The sequence below is a fragment of the Bufo gargarizans genome, chromosome 1 (assembly GCF_014858855.1).
Source record: "Bufo gargarizans isolate SCDJY-AF-19 chromosome 1, ASM1485885v1, whole genome shotgun sequence".
Taxonomy (NCBI): domain Eukaryota; kingdom Metazoa; phylum Chordata; class Amphibia; order Anura; family Bufonidae; genus Bufo; species Bufo gargarizans.
Window position 1 is genome coordinate 310093571 of NC_058080.1, and position 13799 is coordinate 310107369.

A 13799-nucleotide genomic window follows, 5' to 3' on the forward strand; every position below is an offset into this window, starting at 1 on the left:
GCAGTTACTGAGGAAGGAGATGTGCGGGGATGGAGGACCTGGACCGCTTTATTACATGGCTTCTAGTAGGCGCTGCTCGAAGTTTACCTCCAGGGGCTTACGTCTCATTGCAAGACCACTTTTTAACAGCACCTGAGGTCTGAAAAAGCCTAAATAAACGCAGTTGCCTATGGAACAATGTGACTACAGCCTGAGGGCATGGTGCGGCTTCCATGACTGACTGTACACAGTAACGTCTTCGTGCTCCTCTGGTGTGGAAGCGGTTTACATTGTGGGCGTGGTTTAGGCTGTTGTCGCACGGAATGACCAATCGGCAGCGGAGCTTCTCTTGCTAATCGAGGTGTCTGAGGAACTGCTTGTACGAGCCTACCAATCACCATGTGTGTTTCTGCAGTGGGCGTGGCCTGGGATGCCCGTTAGTCCCGGACTTTCCTGCCGCTAGTCAGATTGTATTGCGGATGGTGCAGGCGTCGGTTATGAGAGACGCAGGTAAGTGATCGCCTCATGTATTCAGACCGGTGTGTAATAAGTCACAGGTTTGTTTTTTTTCTTGCTTCCCTAGGCATGAGATATAGGTGGTAGATCAGGGTCAGCAGCCTCTGGTACTACATCTGTTCTTGCGCAACAACTCCCAGCAAGCTCCATTTGCACCTATGGGAGCGAGTGGGCATGCTGGGACTTGTAGTTTCACAACAGCTGCTGTATGTGTGTTGGCAGAGCCCCTCAAAGTTGTCCAAATTTACTAAAAACTGTGGGGGGAAATTATCGAGACTGGTGTGAAGTAGAACTGGCTTAGTTGTTCATAGCAACCAATCAGATTCCACCTGTCATTTTCCAAAGGAAAGCTGAATCTGAATGTCTGCTATGGGCGACTAAGCCAGTTTTCCTTGATAAATCTCCCCCTATATCTTTGGCCACCTACCTGAGACAGGCGCAGACAGCTAAGGACCCCTGTGCACACGATTTTGAGCCTGGCTCCACTAATGGACAGTAGTAAAGGCTGGCGGTGGCCCCAGGGCAGCTGCACATATGGAGTGTCCGTCCCTGCCCAGTCATTTCCATGTCTGTACTGTGATACTGCCTTTTCCTTAGTATTTGTATTTGCTATAGATGTCTCCATACAAAGGGAAATGGCCTCTTTCCTCGCACGCTACGTCAGTGATTCCAAGGTTGTTGTCCACTCCTGGGGACCACTACTCCTATTTGTACCTGAAGGAGAGTGTCATTCTTACCCACACTATGACGGGAGAGTTATCAAAACTGTTATAAAGGAAAACTGACTTAGTTGTCGATAGCAACCAATCAGATTCCACCTTTCATTTTCCATAGGCTCTCTGAAAAATGACAGGTGGAATCTGATAGGTTACTATCGACAACTAGGCCAGTTCTGATAAATCTCCTACACATTGCCGTGTAATCTGTCTGGCATCATTATGGTGGAAGTGACTCCCAGAACCTCCTCCAGGTCCCTCATGATTTCACAGCGTCCTATGTGCGGACTACAAGTCAGTTCATGGTTTAGTACATTGTGGTCTTCAGGACCTGACTGGGTCACTGCTTGTCCAGTTGTGAGTCAGGTTTCACAAGTACGCTGTACGGCCATGTCTGGGTCAGGGCTCGTGCACACAAGAGGATGGAGATCTGGTGGCTCCATGAGGTTCTGCACAGCTGAGCTGTGTGTGCTGTCTCAATCCCTGTATGTACTTCTATTGGGAAAGCTCTGCTTCCATCTAATGTTTTCTTTGCCCAGACTCCATAGAGATTTATGTAGATGTCTGAAGACCCATAGATATAACATTAGCTGCTATATGGGGAAACCATACTGACCCCAAGTGCGCTATAGTGTAAACGAAAGAAGAGAGTGCCATTATGTGTATAGTGTATCCTACACCTTGTCCAGGATTTGTCTTGGTGGGCATACGCAGACTTCATACAGGGGGATGATAAAGCCTCTGAGTCACTAACTTTATTGTATACCTCTCCTCTCTATGGGTTCATCTACTGCAGAAGTGAGCAAGTCCATAGTGATGGAAGTCTGTGAAGATGTTCCTGTCAGTCTAATTAGTTCTGCTTAGGGCTCATGCACACAAAGTATTTTCTTTCCGCGTCCGTTCCGTTTTTTGCGGACCGCAAAATACATACGGTCCTGTGCATGAGGCCTTAAAGGGGTTGTGTCCCTTCCGAAAATAGCATTTATCATGAAGAGAAAGGTAATACAAGGCACTTACTAATGTATTTTGATTGTCTATATTGCCTCCTTTGCTGGCTGGATTAATTTTTCCATCACATTGTGCACTGCTCGTTTCCATGGTTATGACCACTCTGCATTTCAACAGTGGTGGTCGTGCCAGCCTGTCTGAAACCGCCAAAGCGCACAAAGGCTTGGGCTTTTTTCCTATATTGTGCAAGAACATCCTCTGCTGATGGATTACAAGGGTGGTCGTAACCATGGAAACGAGCAGTGTATAATGTGATGGAAAAATTACTCCAGACAGTAAAGGAGGCAATATGGACAGTCCCAATACATTAGTAAGTGCCTTGCAATAACTTTCTCTACATGATAAATGCCACTTGCTGAAGTAACACAACCCCTTTAATATCATACATTCGAGACAATGATCGGCTGCATCAGTCATCTATGGGATGGTTTGTTTCATCCCACCAGCAACATGCCAGACTAAACTAGTCAACCATGGAGTTAGTTTTTAGAAAACTGACTCCCGGGTCCTTGCACAAATGATTGTCCGAATTTGGCAAATCACGCCATAAGGTTCCATTCACACGTCCGTATGTGTTTTGCGGATCCACAGATCCGCAAAACACGGACATCGGCGATGTGCATTCTGCATTTTGCGGACCGTACATTGCCGACACTTAATAGAAAATGCCTAATCTTGTCCACAATTACGGACAAGAATAGGACATATTCTATTTTTTTCGGGAACGGAATTGCGGACCCGGATTTGCGGATCCGCAATTCCGGATCCGGGCAGCACATCGTGCGGCTCCATAGAAATGAATTGGTTCGCAATTCTGTTCCGCAAAATGCAGAACAGAATTGCGGACGTGTGAATGGACCCTAAACTTGCACTTTTGGCATGGCTGATGACATCTTCGTCAGACAAGAGTCTGCAATCGGTCATTGTGAACAGTCGTTCGCGCTAGTTTTTCACATAACAGCTGGTCGTAATTAGCCATTCTGGCCACCTTTTATCTACTGCATGTGTATGGCCAGTATTATGTATAGATCTACATAAGAGGTGTGGGTCAGGGGTCTTTCCTAGGTATGCCAATGATAAAGCATACTGTGCGGCATGCGGTTTTGTATTTGTGTCCAACTATATAGGAAAGCGCAGTCTGGTGCACAGCACTCTGATGGAGACAACAGGACACTCCTTTGGCCTCCTTAGGCCTCTTTCACACGGGCGTCATATTTTTGGCCCGGATAAGAGGCGCGTGCGTTGCGGGAAAATGCACGATTTTTCTGCGCGAGTGCAAAACATTGTAATGCATTTTGCACTCGCGTGAGAAAAATCACGCATGTTTGGTACCCAAACCTGAACTTCTTCACAGAAGTTCGGGCTTGGGATTGATGTTCTGAAGATTGTATTATTTTCCCTTATAACATGGTTATAAGGGAAAATAATAGCATTCTGAATACAGAATGCATAGTAAAACAGCGCTAGAGGGGTTAAAAAAAAATAAAAAATAATTTAACTCGCCTTAGTCCACTTGATCGCGAAGCCCGGCATCTCCTTGTGTCTGCTCTGCTGAACAGGACCTGGGGTGAGCTGCTGCATTAAATAGAGGTTAAGGACCTTTGATGACGTCACTCCGGTCATCACATGGTACGTCACATGATCTTTTACCATGGTGATTCACCATGGTAAAAGACCATGTGATGACCGGAGTGACGTCATCAAAGGTCCTTAACCGGTATTTAATGCAGCAGCTCACCCCAGGTCCTGTTCAGCGCAGAGGAGACACAAGGAGATGCTGGCTTCGCAATCAAGTGGACTAAGGTGAGTTAAATTATTTTTAATTTTTTTTAACCCCTCTAGCGCTGTTTTACTATGCATTCTGTATTCAGAATGCTATTATTTTCCCTTATAACCATGTTATAAGGGAAAATAATAATGATCGGGTCTCCATCCCGATCGTCTCCTAGCAACCGTGCGTGAAAATCGCACCGCATCCGTACTTGCTTGCGGATGCTATGCGATTTTCACGCTTCCCATTCACTTCTATGGGGCCTGCTTTGCGTGAAAATCGGACAATATAGAGCATGCTGCGATTTTCACTCAACGCACAAGTGATGCGTGAAAATCACCGCTCATGTGCACAGCCCCATAGAAATGAATGGGTCAGGATTCAATGCGGGTGCAATATGTTCACCGCATGCATCGCACCCGCACGGAAAACTCGCCCGTGTGAAAGGGGCCTTAGGGTCCATTCACACATCCGTATGTGTTTTGCTGATCTGCAAAACATGGACACCGGCAATGAGCGTTGCGCACTTCGCCGACACTCTCATAGAAAATGCCTTTTCTTGTCCGCAATTGCGGACAAGAATAGGACATGCTCTACATTTTATTTGCGGAACGGAAGTGCGTATCCGGACAGCACATTCCGGTCCCATTGAAAATTAATGTGTCCGCACCTGTTCCGCAAAATTGCGGAACAGATGCGGACCCATTTTGCGGACGTGTGAATTAACCCTTAGAGTGAATGGTTGCCTATGGCTCCAGGGAGCTGTCCTTGATCATACGCTGAACGTGTTGAGATGGTGAGATGTGAACAGCGCCTAATACAATAAAAAATATAACGGATTAGTTTTTTTCTACCTTGGTTTTATGTAGTATAATGCAACTGTTTTGTTTCGTTGAAATTGTACTCCATTTTCCATCTGCCTGTTTCCCCCCCAAATGACACCAGATCTCAGAGTAAGGCCAAATGCACACGGCTGTTTTTCACTGCCGTGAGCGGTCCGTGGAACCGCGGCCTGGATTCCTGCTGAGAGCAGGAGTGCACGGCGTCAGTGGTTGCTATGACGCTGTGCGCTCCCTGCTGCCGCCACAGTACAGTAATACACTGGTATGATCTATACCAGTGTACTACTGTATTGCGGAGGCAGCAGGGAGCGCACGGCGTCATAGCAACCAATGACGCTGTGCGCTCCTGCTCTCAGCAGGAATCCAGCCCGTGGTTCCACGGACCGCTCACGGCTGTGAAACACGACCGTGTTCATTCGGCCTAAAGGTCTATTCACACGTCCGTATGTGGTTTGCGGTCTGCAAATTGCAGATCCGCAAAACACGGACACCGGCCATGTGCATTGCGCAATTTGTGGTCCGCACATGTCTGGCACTATAATGGGAATGCCTTTTCTTGTCCGTGTCTGCGGACAAGAATAGGACATGTTCTATTTTTTGCGGGGCCACGGAACAGAAATGCGAATGAGGACATGTCTGCATCTTTTGCGGCCCCATTGAAAATGAATTGGTCCACACCCACAAAATTGCGGAACGGATGTGGACCCATTTCGCGGACGTGTGAATGGATCCTAAAGGGTTCTCCTATATTCCTGGGCTGGACTGCCAATGCACTCGCGGTAAAAGGGTCTCTCTGACTTTAAAAGTGACATTTCCATTGATCACAAAGTGGACGTTTTCAGACTGAGGGGTTAACTGCCGCTGATCTGCTGCCAGTACCCGCCTCCTGTATTAAGGGTTAATTATCATTGGTGGCGCAGTGCGCCCCCCTCGCCCCCATTAAAATCATTGGTGGCACAGTATGTCCGCCCCTCTCAACCCCCCTTCCCCCAGTATTAAAATCATTGGTGGCAGTGGCCACAGGGTCCCTCTCCTTCTCATCGGTGGCAGTGGCCACAGGGTCCCCTCCCCTTCTCATTGGTGGCAGTAGCCACAGGGTCCCCTCCTCTTCATTGGTGGCAGTGTCAGCTTCTGATCGGAGCCCCAGCAGTGTAAGCCTGGGGCTCTGATCAGTTACCATGGCAGCCAGGACGCTACTGAAGCCCTGGCTGCCATGGTAATCTCCCTGCTCTGTGTGCACAAAGCACAGAGCAGCAGGGACAGTGAAAGTTGCTATTCACCCTGATAGAGATCTATTAGGGTGAATAGGACAAGGGATTAGAAGATCCCAGGTTCTGGCCCCTAAGGGGGGAAATAGTTATTAAATAAAAAGTGTAAAAAAAAATAAAAAAATTAAAGGGGTTATCCCACCTTTCCATGCCGTGGCTGTTCTCTCATGTTCGAGAAACTGCTCAGTCAGGGGGCGTTTACATTTCTATTGACTGACAGCAGGATCAGCGGTCTGCTGATCTACTGACTCCGCCTCCTTGCTTGGCGTGCGCACTCCTGTGTGAGCAGGAAATCATTCGCTCAGCCGCCGCAGCTACAAGCGCAGGAGAACTAACAAGCGCGCAGAGAGTTCTCTGCAAAAAAAAACACATGACGAACTAAAGGAATCCACCGCGCAGGTGCGAAAATGCGCAAGCCCGAGAGTCGGGTCGGGCTGCATAAAAAAAAAAAAATAAGAGGATAGCGCACAAGCGCGGCCAATGCTCCGATGTTGCTAGGGTGGCCGTAACCTATAACGACCGGCAGTAAACAAGGCTACAAAAGAATGTCCAATATATAAGAAGGGAGGACAAATGTCTAATAACTTCTATTGGGTAAGTTGATACATGTGTCAAAAACTACACAATTAGGGTCCATTCACACAACCGCAATTTTGTTCCGGATTTTGTGGAACGGAATTGCGGACCCATTCATTTCGATGTGCTGCCCGGATCCAGAATTGCGGATCCGCACTTCCGGGTCCGCAATTCCGTTCCCGTAAATAACAGAACATGTCCTATTCTTGTCCGCAATTGCAGACAAGAATAGCTATTTTCTATTAAGTGCCGGCGATGTGCTGTCCGCAAAATGCGTAACGCACGTCGCTGATGTCCGTGTTTTGTGGATCCGCAAAACACACACGGACGTGTGAATGGACCCTTAGGCAGACTTCAAAAGATGGGATAACCCCTTTAACCCCTTAAGGACACAGCCTTATTTCACCTTAAGGACCAGGCCATTTTTTGCAAATCTGACAAGTGTCACTTTATGTGGTGATACCTTTAAAACGCTTTTACTTAACCAGGCCATTCGGAGATTGTTTTTTCGTCACATATTGTACTTCATAACACTGGTAAAATGGAGTAAAAGAAAATCATTTTTATTTATAAAAAAACACCAAATTTACCAAAATATTGGAAAAATTTGAACATTTCCAAGTTTCAATTTCTCTACTTCTATAATACATAGTAATACCTCCAAAAATAGTTATTACTTTACTTTCCTCATATATCTACTTCATGTGTGGATCATTTTGGGAATGCCATTTTATTTTTTGGGGACGTTACAAGGCTTAGAAGTTTAGATGCAAATCTTGAAAATTTTTAGACATTTTCAAAAACCCACTTTTTAGGGACCAGTTCAGGTCTGAAGTCACTTTGTGAGGCTTACATAATAGAAACCACCAAAATTTGACCCCTTTCTAGAAACTACACCCCTTAGGCCCCTTTCACACGGGCGAGTTTTCCGTGCGGGTGCGATGCGTGCGGTGAACGTATTGCATCCGCACTGAATCCTGACCCATTCATTTCTATGGGGCTGTGCACATGAGCGGTGATTTTCACGCATCACTTATGCGTTGAATGAAAATCGCAGCATGCTCTATATTGTCCGATTTTCACGCGACGCAGGCCCCATAGAAGTGAATAGGGCTGCGTAAAAATCGCATGCATCCGCAAGCAAGTACGGATGCGGTGCGATTTTCACGCACGGTTGCTAGGAGACGATCGGGATGGAGACCCGATCATTATTATTTTCCCTTATAAAATGGTTATAAGGGAAAATAATAGCATTCTGAATACAGAATGCATAGTAAAACAGCGCTAGAGGGGTTACAATAAAATAAAAAATAATTTAACTCACCTTAGGCTACTTTCACACCTGCGTTCAGGTGTCCGTTTGTGAGCTCCGTTTGAAGGGGCTCACAAGCGGCCCTGAACGCAGCCGTCTGGCCCTAATGCATTCTCAGTGGAGGCGGATCCACTGAGAATGCATCCGCCTGCCAGCGCTCAGCCTCCGCTCCGCTCAGTGAGCGGACACCTGAATGCTGCAAGCAGCGTTTGGGTGTCCGCCTGGCCGTGCGGAGGCGAGCGGATCCGTTCCGACTTACAATGTAAGTCAATGGGGACGGATCCGCTTGAAGATGACACCATATGGCTCAATCTTCAAGCGGATCCGTCCCCCATTGACTTTCAATGTAAAGTCTGAACGGATCCGCTAAGGCTACTTTCACACTTAGAAAATTTTTCTAAGTTATAATGCAGACGGATCCGTTCTGAACGGAGCCACCGTCTGCATTAATATGAGCGGATCCGTTCAGAACGGATCCGATCGAACGCAGGTGTGAAAGTAGCCTAAGTCCACTTGATCGCGAAGCTGGCATCTCCTTGTGTCTCCTCTGCTGAACAGGACCTGGGGTGAGCTGCTGCATTAAATACAGGTTAAGGACCTTTGATGACGTCACTCCGGTCATCACATGGTCTTTTACCATGGTGAATCACCATGGTAAAAGATCATGTGACGTACCATGTGATGACCGGAGTGACGTCATCAAAGGTCCTTAACCTCTATTTAATGCAGCAGCTCACCCCAGGTCCTGTTCATCAACAGAGGAGACACAAGGAGATGCCAGCCTCGCGATCAAGTGGATTAAGGTGAGTTTTAAATTATTATTTACTTATTTTTTAACCCCTCTAGCGCTGTTTTACTATGCATTCTTTATTCAGAATGCTATTATTTTCCCTTATAACCATGTTATAAGGGAAAATAATACAATCTTCAGAACATCAATCCCAAGCCCGAACTTCTGTGAAGAAGTTCGGGTTTGGGTACCAAACATGCGCGATTTTTCTCACGCGAGTGCAACGCATGACAATGTTTTGCACTCGCGCGGAAAAATCACGCATTTTCCCGCAGCGCACCCGCCTCTTATCCGGGCAAAAAAACTGACGCCCGTGTGAAAGAGGCCTTAAGGTATTCAAAACTGATTTTACAAACACTATTAACCCTTTAGGTGTTCCCTAAGAGTTGATGGCAAATGGAGATGAAATTTCTGAATTTACATTTTTTGCTAAATTTTCAATTTTAATCAATTTATTTCACTAACAAAGCAAGGGTTAACAGCCAAACAAAACTCTATATTTATTGCCCTGACTCGCGGTTTACAGAAACACCCGATATGTGGTCCTACACCACTGTATGGCCCCACGTCGGGGCGTAGAGGGAAAGGAGCGCCCTGTGGTTTTTGGAAGGCAGATTTCACTGGATTGGTTTATTTACACCATGTCCCATTTGAAGCCCCCTGATGCACCCCTAGATTAGAAACTCCTAAAAAGTTACCCCATTTTGGAAACTACAGGATAAGGTGGCAGTTATTTTGATACTATATTACACTTTTGGTGAAGCAACGTAACAAAAAATCGAAATTCTGAAATTTAATCTCCATTTGCCATTGACTCTTGTGGAACACTTAAAGGGTAAACAAAGTTTGTAAAATCAGTTTTGAATAACTTGAGGGGTGTAGTTTCTTAAATGGGGTCACTTTTTGGAGTTTCTACTCTAGGGGTGCATCAGGGGGGGCTTCAAATTGGACATGGTGTCAAAAAACAAGTCCAGCAAAATCTGCCTTCGAAAAACCGCATGGCATTCCTTTCCTTCTGCGCCCTGCCGTGTGCCCGTACAGCAGTTTACGACCACATATGGGGTGTTTCTGTAAACTACAGAATCAGGGCAATAAATATTGAGTTTTTTTTGGCTGTTAACCCTTGCTTTGTTACGGGATTTTTTTTTATTAAAATGGAAAATTTGCCCGAAAATGCCTGTTTTGGCACCGTTTTTATTATTTACAACGTTCATCTGACAGATTAGATCATGTGCTATTTTTATAGAGCAGGTTGTTACGGACGCAGGGATACCTAATATGTTTACTTTTTCAAATTTATTTAAGTTTTACACAATAATATTTTTGAAACAAAAAAAAACATTTTAGTGTCTCCATAGTCTGAGAGCCATAGTTTTTTTTTTAATTTTTGGGGAGATTGTCTTAGTTAGGGTCTCATTTTTTGCAGGATGGGATGACTGTTGTAATAGTATGATTTTGGGGTGCGTATACCTTTTTGATCGCTTGCTATTACACTTTTTGTGATGTCGGGTGACAAAATGATGACACCATTTTTATTTTTTATTTTTACGTTGTTCACCTGAGGGGTTAGATCATATGATATTTTTATAGAGCAGGTTCTTACGGACATGGCAATACCTAATATGTATACCGTATTTTTCACCCTATAAGACGCACCGGCCCATAAGACGCACCTAGGTTTTTGGGGAGGAAAATAAGAAAAAAAATATTTTTAACTGAAAGGTGTGTTTGGTGGGTTTGGAACTAATGGTGGTCTGTGGATGGCACTATTACTGAGGATCTGTGGGTGACGGACACTGTTATGGGGGGATCTGTGGATGACGGACACTGTTATGGGGGATCTGTGGATGACGGATACTTATGGGGGGGATCTGTGGATGACGGACACTGTTATGGGGGGGATCATCTGTGGATGGCAGACACTGTTATGGGGGGCATTTGTGGATGACGTACACTGTTATGGGGTGGATCTGTGGATGACGGACACTGTTATGGGGGGGGGGGATCTGTGACGGACACTGTTATTGGGGGATCTGTGGCTTGCACTGTTACAGGGGGATCTGTGGCTGGCACTGTTACAGGGGGGGATCTGTGGCTGGCACTGTTACAGGGGGGGATCTGTGGCTGGCACTGTTACAGGGGAGGATCTGTGGCTGGCACTGTTACAGGGGGGGATCTGTGGCTGGCACTGTTACAGAGGGGGGGATCTGTGGATGGCACTGTTACAGGGGGGATCTGTGGGTGGCACTGGTATATATGTGCCATCCAGAGACCCCCCCAGCCCATAACTGTGCCATCCACAGACCCCCCCAGCCCATAACTGTGCCATCCGCAGATCCCCCCCCCCTCCCGCCGCCGCCGTTGCTCCAGTATACAAATATAAGATGTCATATTCAATTAATAGTTATTAAACCTCAGCCGTGTTAGCCCCCCCATATCAAAATTTTTGAACAAAACATATGCAATTGGTTAGATCTTTGTTAGATCAGGTTAGATCAATTGTTGTTTGCGTTAGTTCTCATACAGAAGTAGAGATATTAGCAGTTATTTGCAGGGGGGGCTAACCCGTCATCAGCCCCCCCCCCTTATCAAAAGATTGACCAAACAATTAGCTATTTTGGAAGATATTTGTTAGATCAGGTATGATCAACTAGTTGTTTTGTTAGATCTCACATAATTACAGACTTATTAAGTGATTAATGAGGGGGGGCTAGCCCCCCCACATGCAATTTTCAGGTAAAATTTGATGCAGACTAATAGGCCTTCGTTAGATCCGGTAAGATCAAGTGGTTTCAACGTTAGATCTCATATAATTACAGAGATATTATGGATATTTGGTATTACGTCAGGAGGGCTAGCTCCCCCACATGCAATTTTCTGGTAAAATTTGATGCAGACTAGTAGGCCATCGTTAGATCCGGTAAGATCAAGTGGTTTCGACGTTAGATCTCATATAAATACAGAGATATTATGGATATTTGGTATTACGTTAGGGGGGCTAGACCCCCATAATGCAAATTTCTGGTAACATTTGATGCAGACTAATAGGCCTTCGTTAGATCTGGTAAGATCAAGTGGTTTCAACGTTAGATCTCATTTAATTACAGAGATATTTCACATAAAAACACAGATATTAGGTAGTATTAAATAGGGGGGCTAGCCCCCACCCACATGCAATTTTCTGGTAAAATTTGATGCAGGCTAATAGATCTGCATTAGATCCGGTAAGATCAAGTGGTTTCAACGTAAGATCTCATATAATTACTGAGATATTATAAATATTTGGTATTACATAAGGGGGGGCTGGCCCCCCACATACAATTTTCTGGTAAAATTTCATTCAGGCTAATAGGCCTTCGTTAGATCCGGTAAGATCAAGTGGTTTCAACGTTAGATCTCATATAATTACAGAGATTTTTCAAATGAAAACACAGATATTAGGAAGTATTAAATAGGGGGGCTAGCTCCCCCTTATGTAATTCCTAATATCCATAATATCTCTGTAATTATATGAGATCTAACATTAAAACCACTTGATCTTACCGGATCTAACAAAGGCCTATTAGCCTAAATCAAATTTTACCAGTAAATTGCATGTGGGGGGGCTAGCCCCCCTATTTAATACTACCTAATATCTGTGTTTTTATGTGAAATATCTCTGTAATTATATGAGATCTAACGTTGAAACCACTTGATCTTACCGGATCTAACGAAGGCCTATAAGCCTGCATCAAATCTTACCTGAAAATTGCATTATGGGGGGGCTAGCCCCCCTGACGTAATGCCAAATATCCATAATATCTCTATTTATATGAGATCTAACGTTGAAACCACTTGATCTTACCGGATCTAACGAAGGCCTATTAGTCTGCATAAAATTTTACCAGAAAATTGCATGTGGGGGGCTAGCCCCCCTGACGTAATACCAAATATCCATAATATCTCTGCAATTATATGAGATCTAACGCTGAAACCACTTGATCTTACCGGATCTAACGAAGGCCTATTAGTCTGCATCAAATTTTACCAGAAAATTGCATTATGGGGGGCTAGCCCCCCCTAACGTAATACCAAATATCCATAATATCTCTGTAATTATATGAGATCTATCGTTGAAACCACTTGATCTTACCGGATCTAACGAAGGCCTATTAGTCTGCATCAAATTTTACCAGAAAATTGCATGTGGGGGGCTAGCCCCCCTATTTAATACTACCTAATATCTGTGTTTTTATGTGAATTATCTCTGTAATTAAATGAGATCTAACGTTGAAACCACTTGATCTTACCGGATCTAACGAAGGCCTATTAGTCTGCCTCAAATTTTACCAGAAAATTGCATGTGGGGGGGCTAGCCCCCCCTGACGTAATACCAAATATCCATAATATCTCTGTAATTATATGAGATCTAACGTTGAAACCACTTGATCTTACCGGATCTAACGAAGGCCTATTAGTCTGCCTCAAATTTTACCAGAAAATTGCATGTGGGGGGGCTAGCCCCCCTGACGTAATACCAAATATCCATAATATCTCTGTAATTATATGAGATCTAACGTTGAAACCACTTGATCTTACCGGATCTAACGAAGGCCTATTAGTCTGCATTAAATTTTACCAGAAAATTGCATGTGGGGGGCTAGCCCCCCCTGACGTAATACCAAATATCCATAATATCTCTGCAATTATATGAGATCTAACGTCGAAACCACTTGATCTTACCGGATCTAACGGAGGCCTATTAGTCTGCATCAAATTTTACCTGAAAATTGCATGTGGGGGGGCTAGCCCCTCCAGGGGTGTGGAATTCCTATCGCCCGACGCCCGGGACATGCAGTTCCAGGCGCTGGGCAGGTAGTTTGTGCAGGCAGCTTAGCCCTGCGGGCAAGTAGCAGGGCTAGGGTTGCGCCGTGTTTTCCTCTAATACACAGCCCCGTGCGGCAAGTCCGGGCTGCTTACCGCAGTGTTCACAGACAATGCAGACAGAGACGCTCACCTCACGCTGGCAGCAGGGAGCCTGA

The 13799-nt window shown here is 45.2% G+C and overlaps 1 protein-coding gene across 1 annotated transcript in view; it reads left to right on the forward strand.

Annotated features, from left to right (window-relative positions):
* Positions 1-404: 404 nt before the first annotated feature.
* Positions 405-13799, forward strand: part of TEX15 (testis expressed 15, meiosis and synapsis associated) — a 120422-nt gene continuing 107027 nt past the window's right edge. The window contains exon 1 of the mRNA XM_044278378.1: positions 405-489. The gene's annotated coding sequence lies outside the window, so the exon portion shown is untranslated. The remainder of the gene's footprint in view (positions 490-13799) is intronic.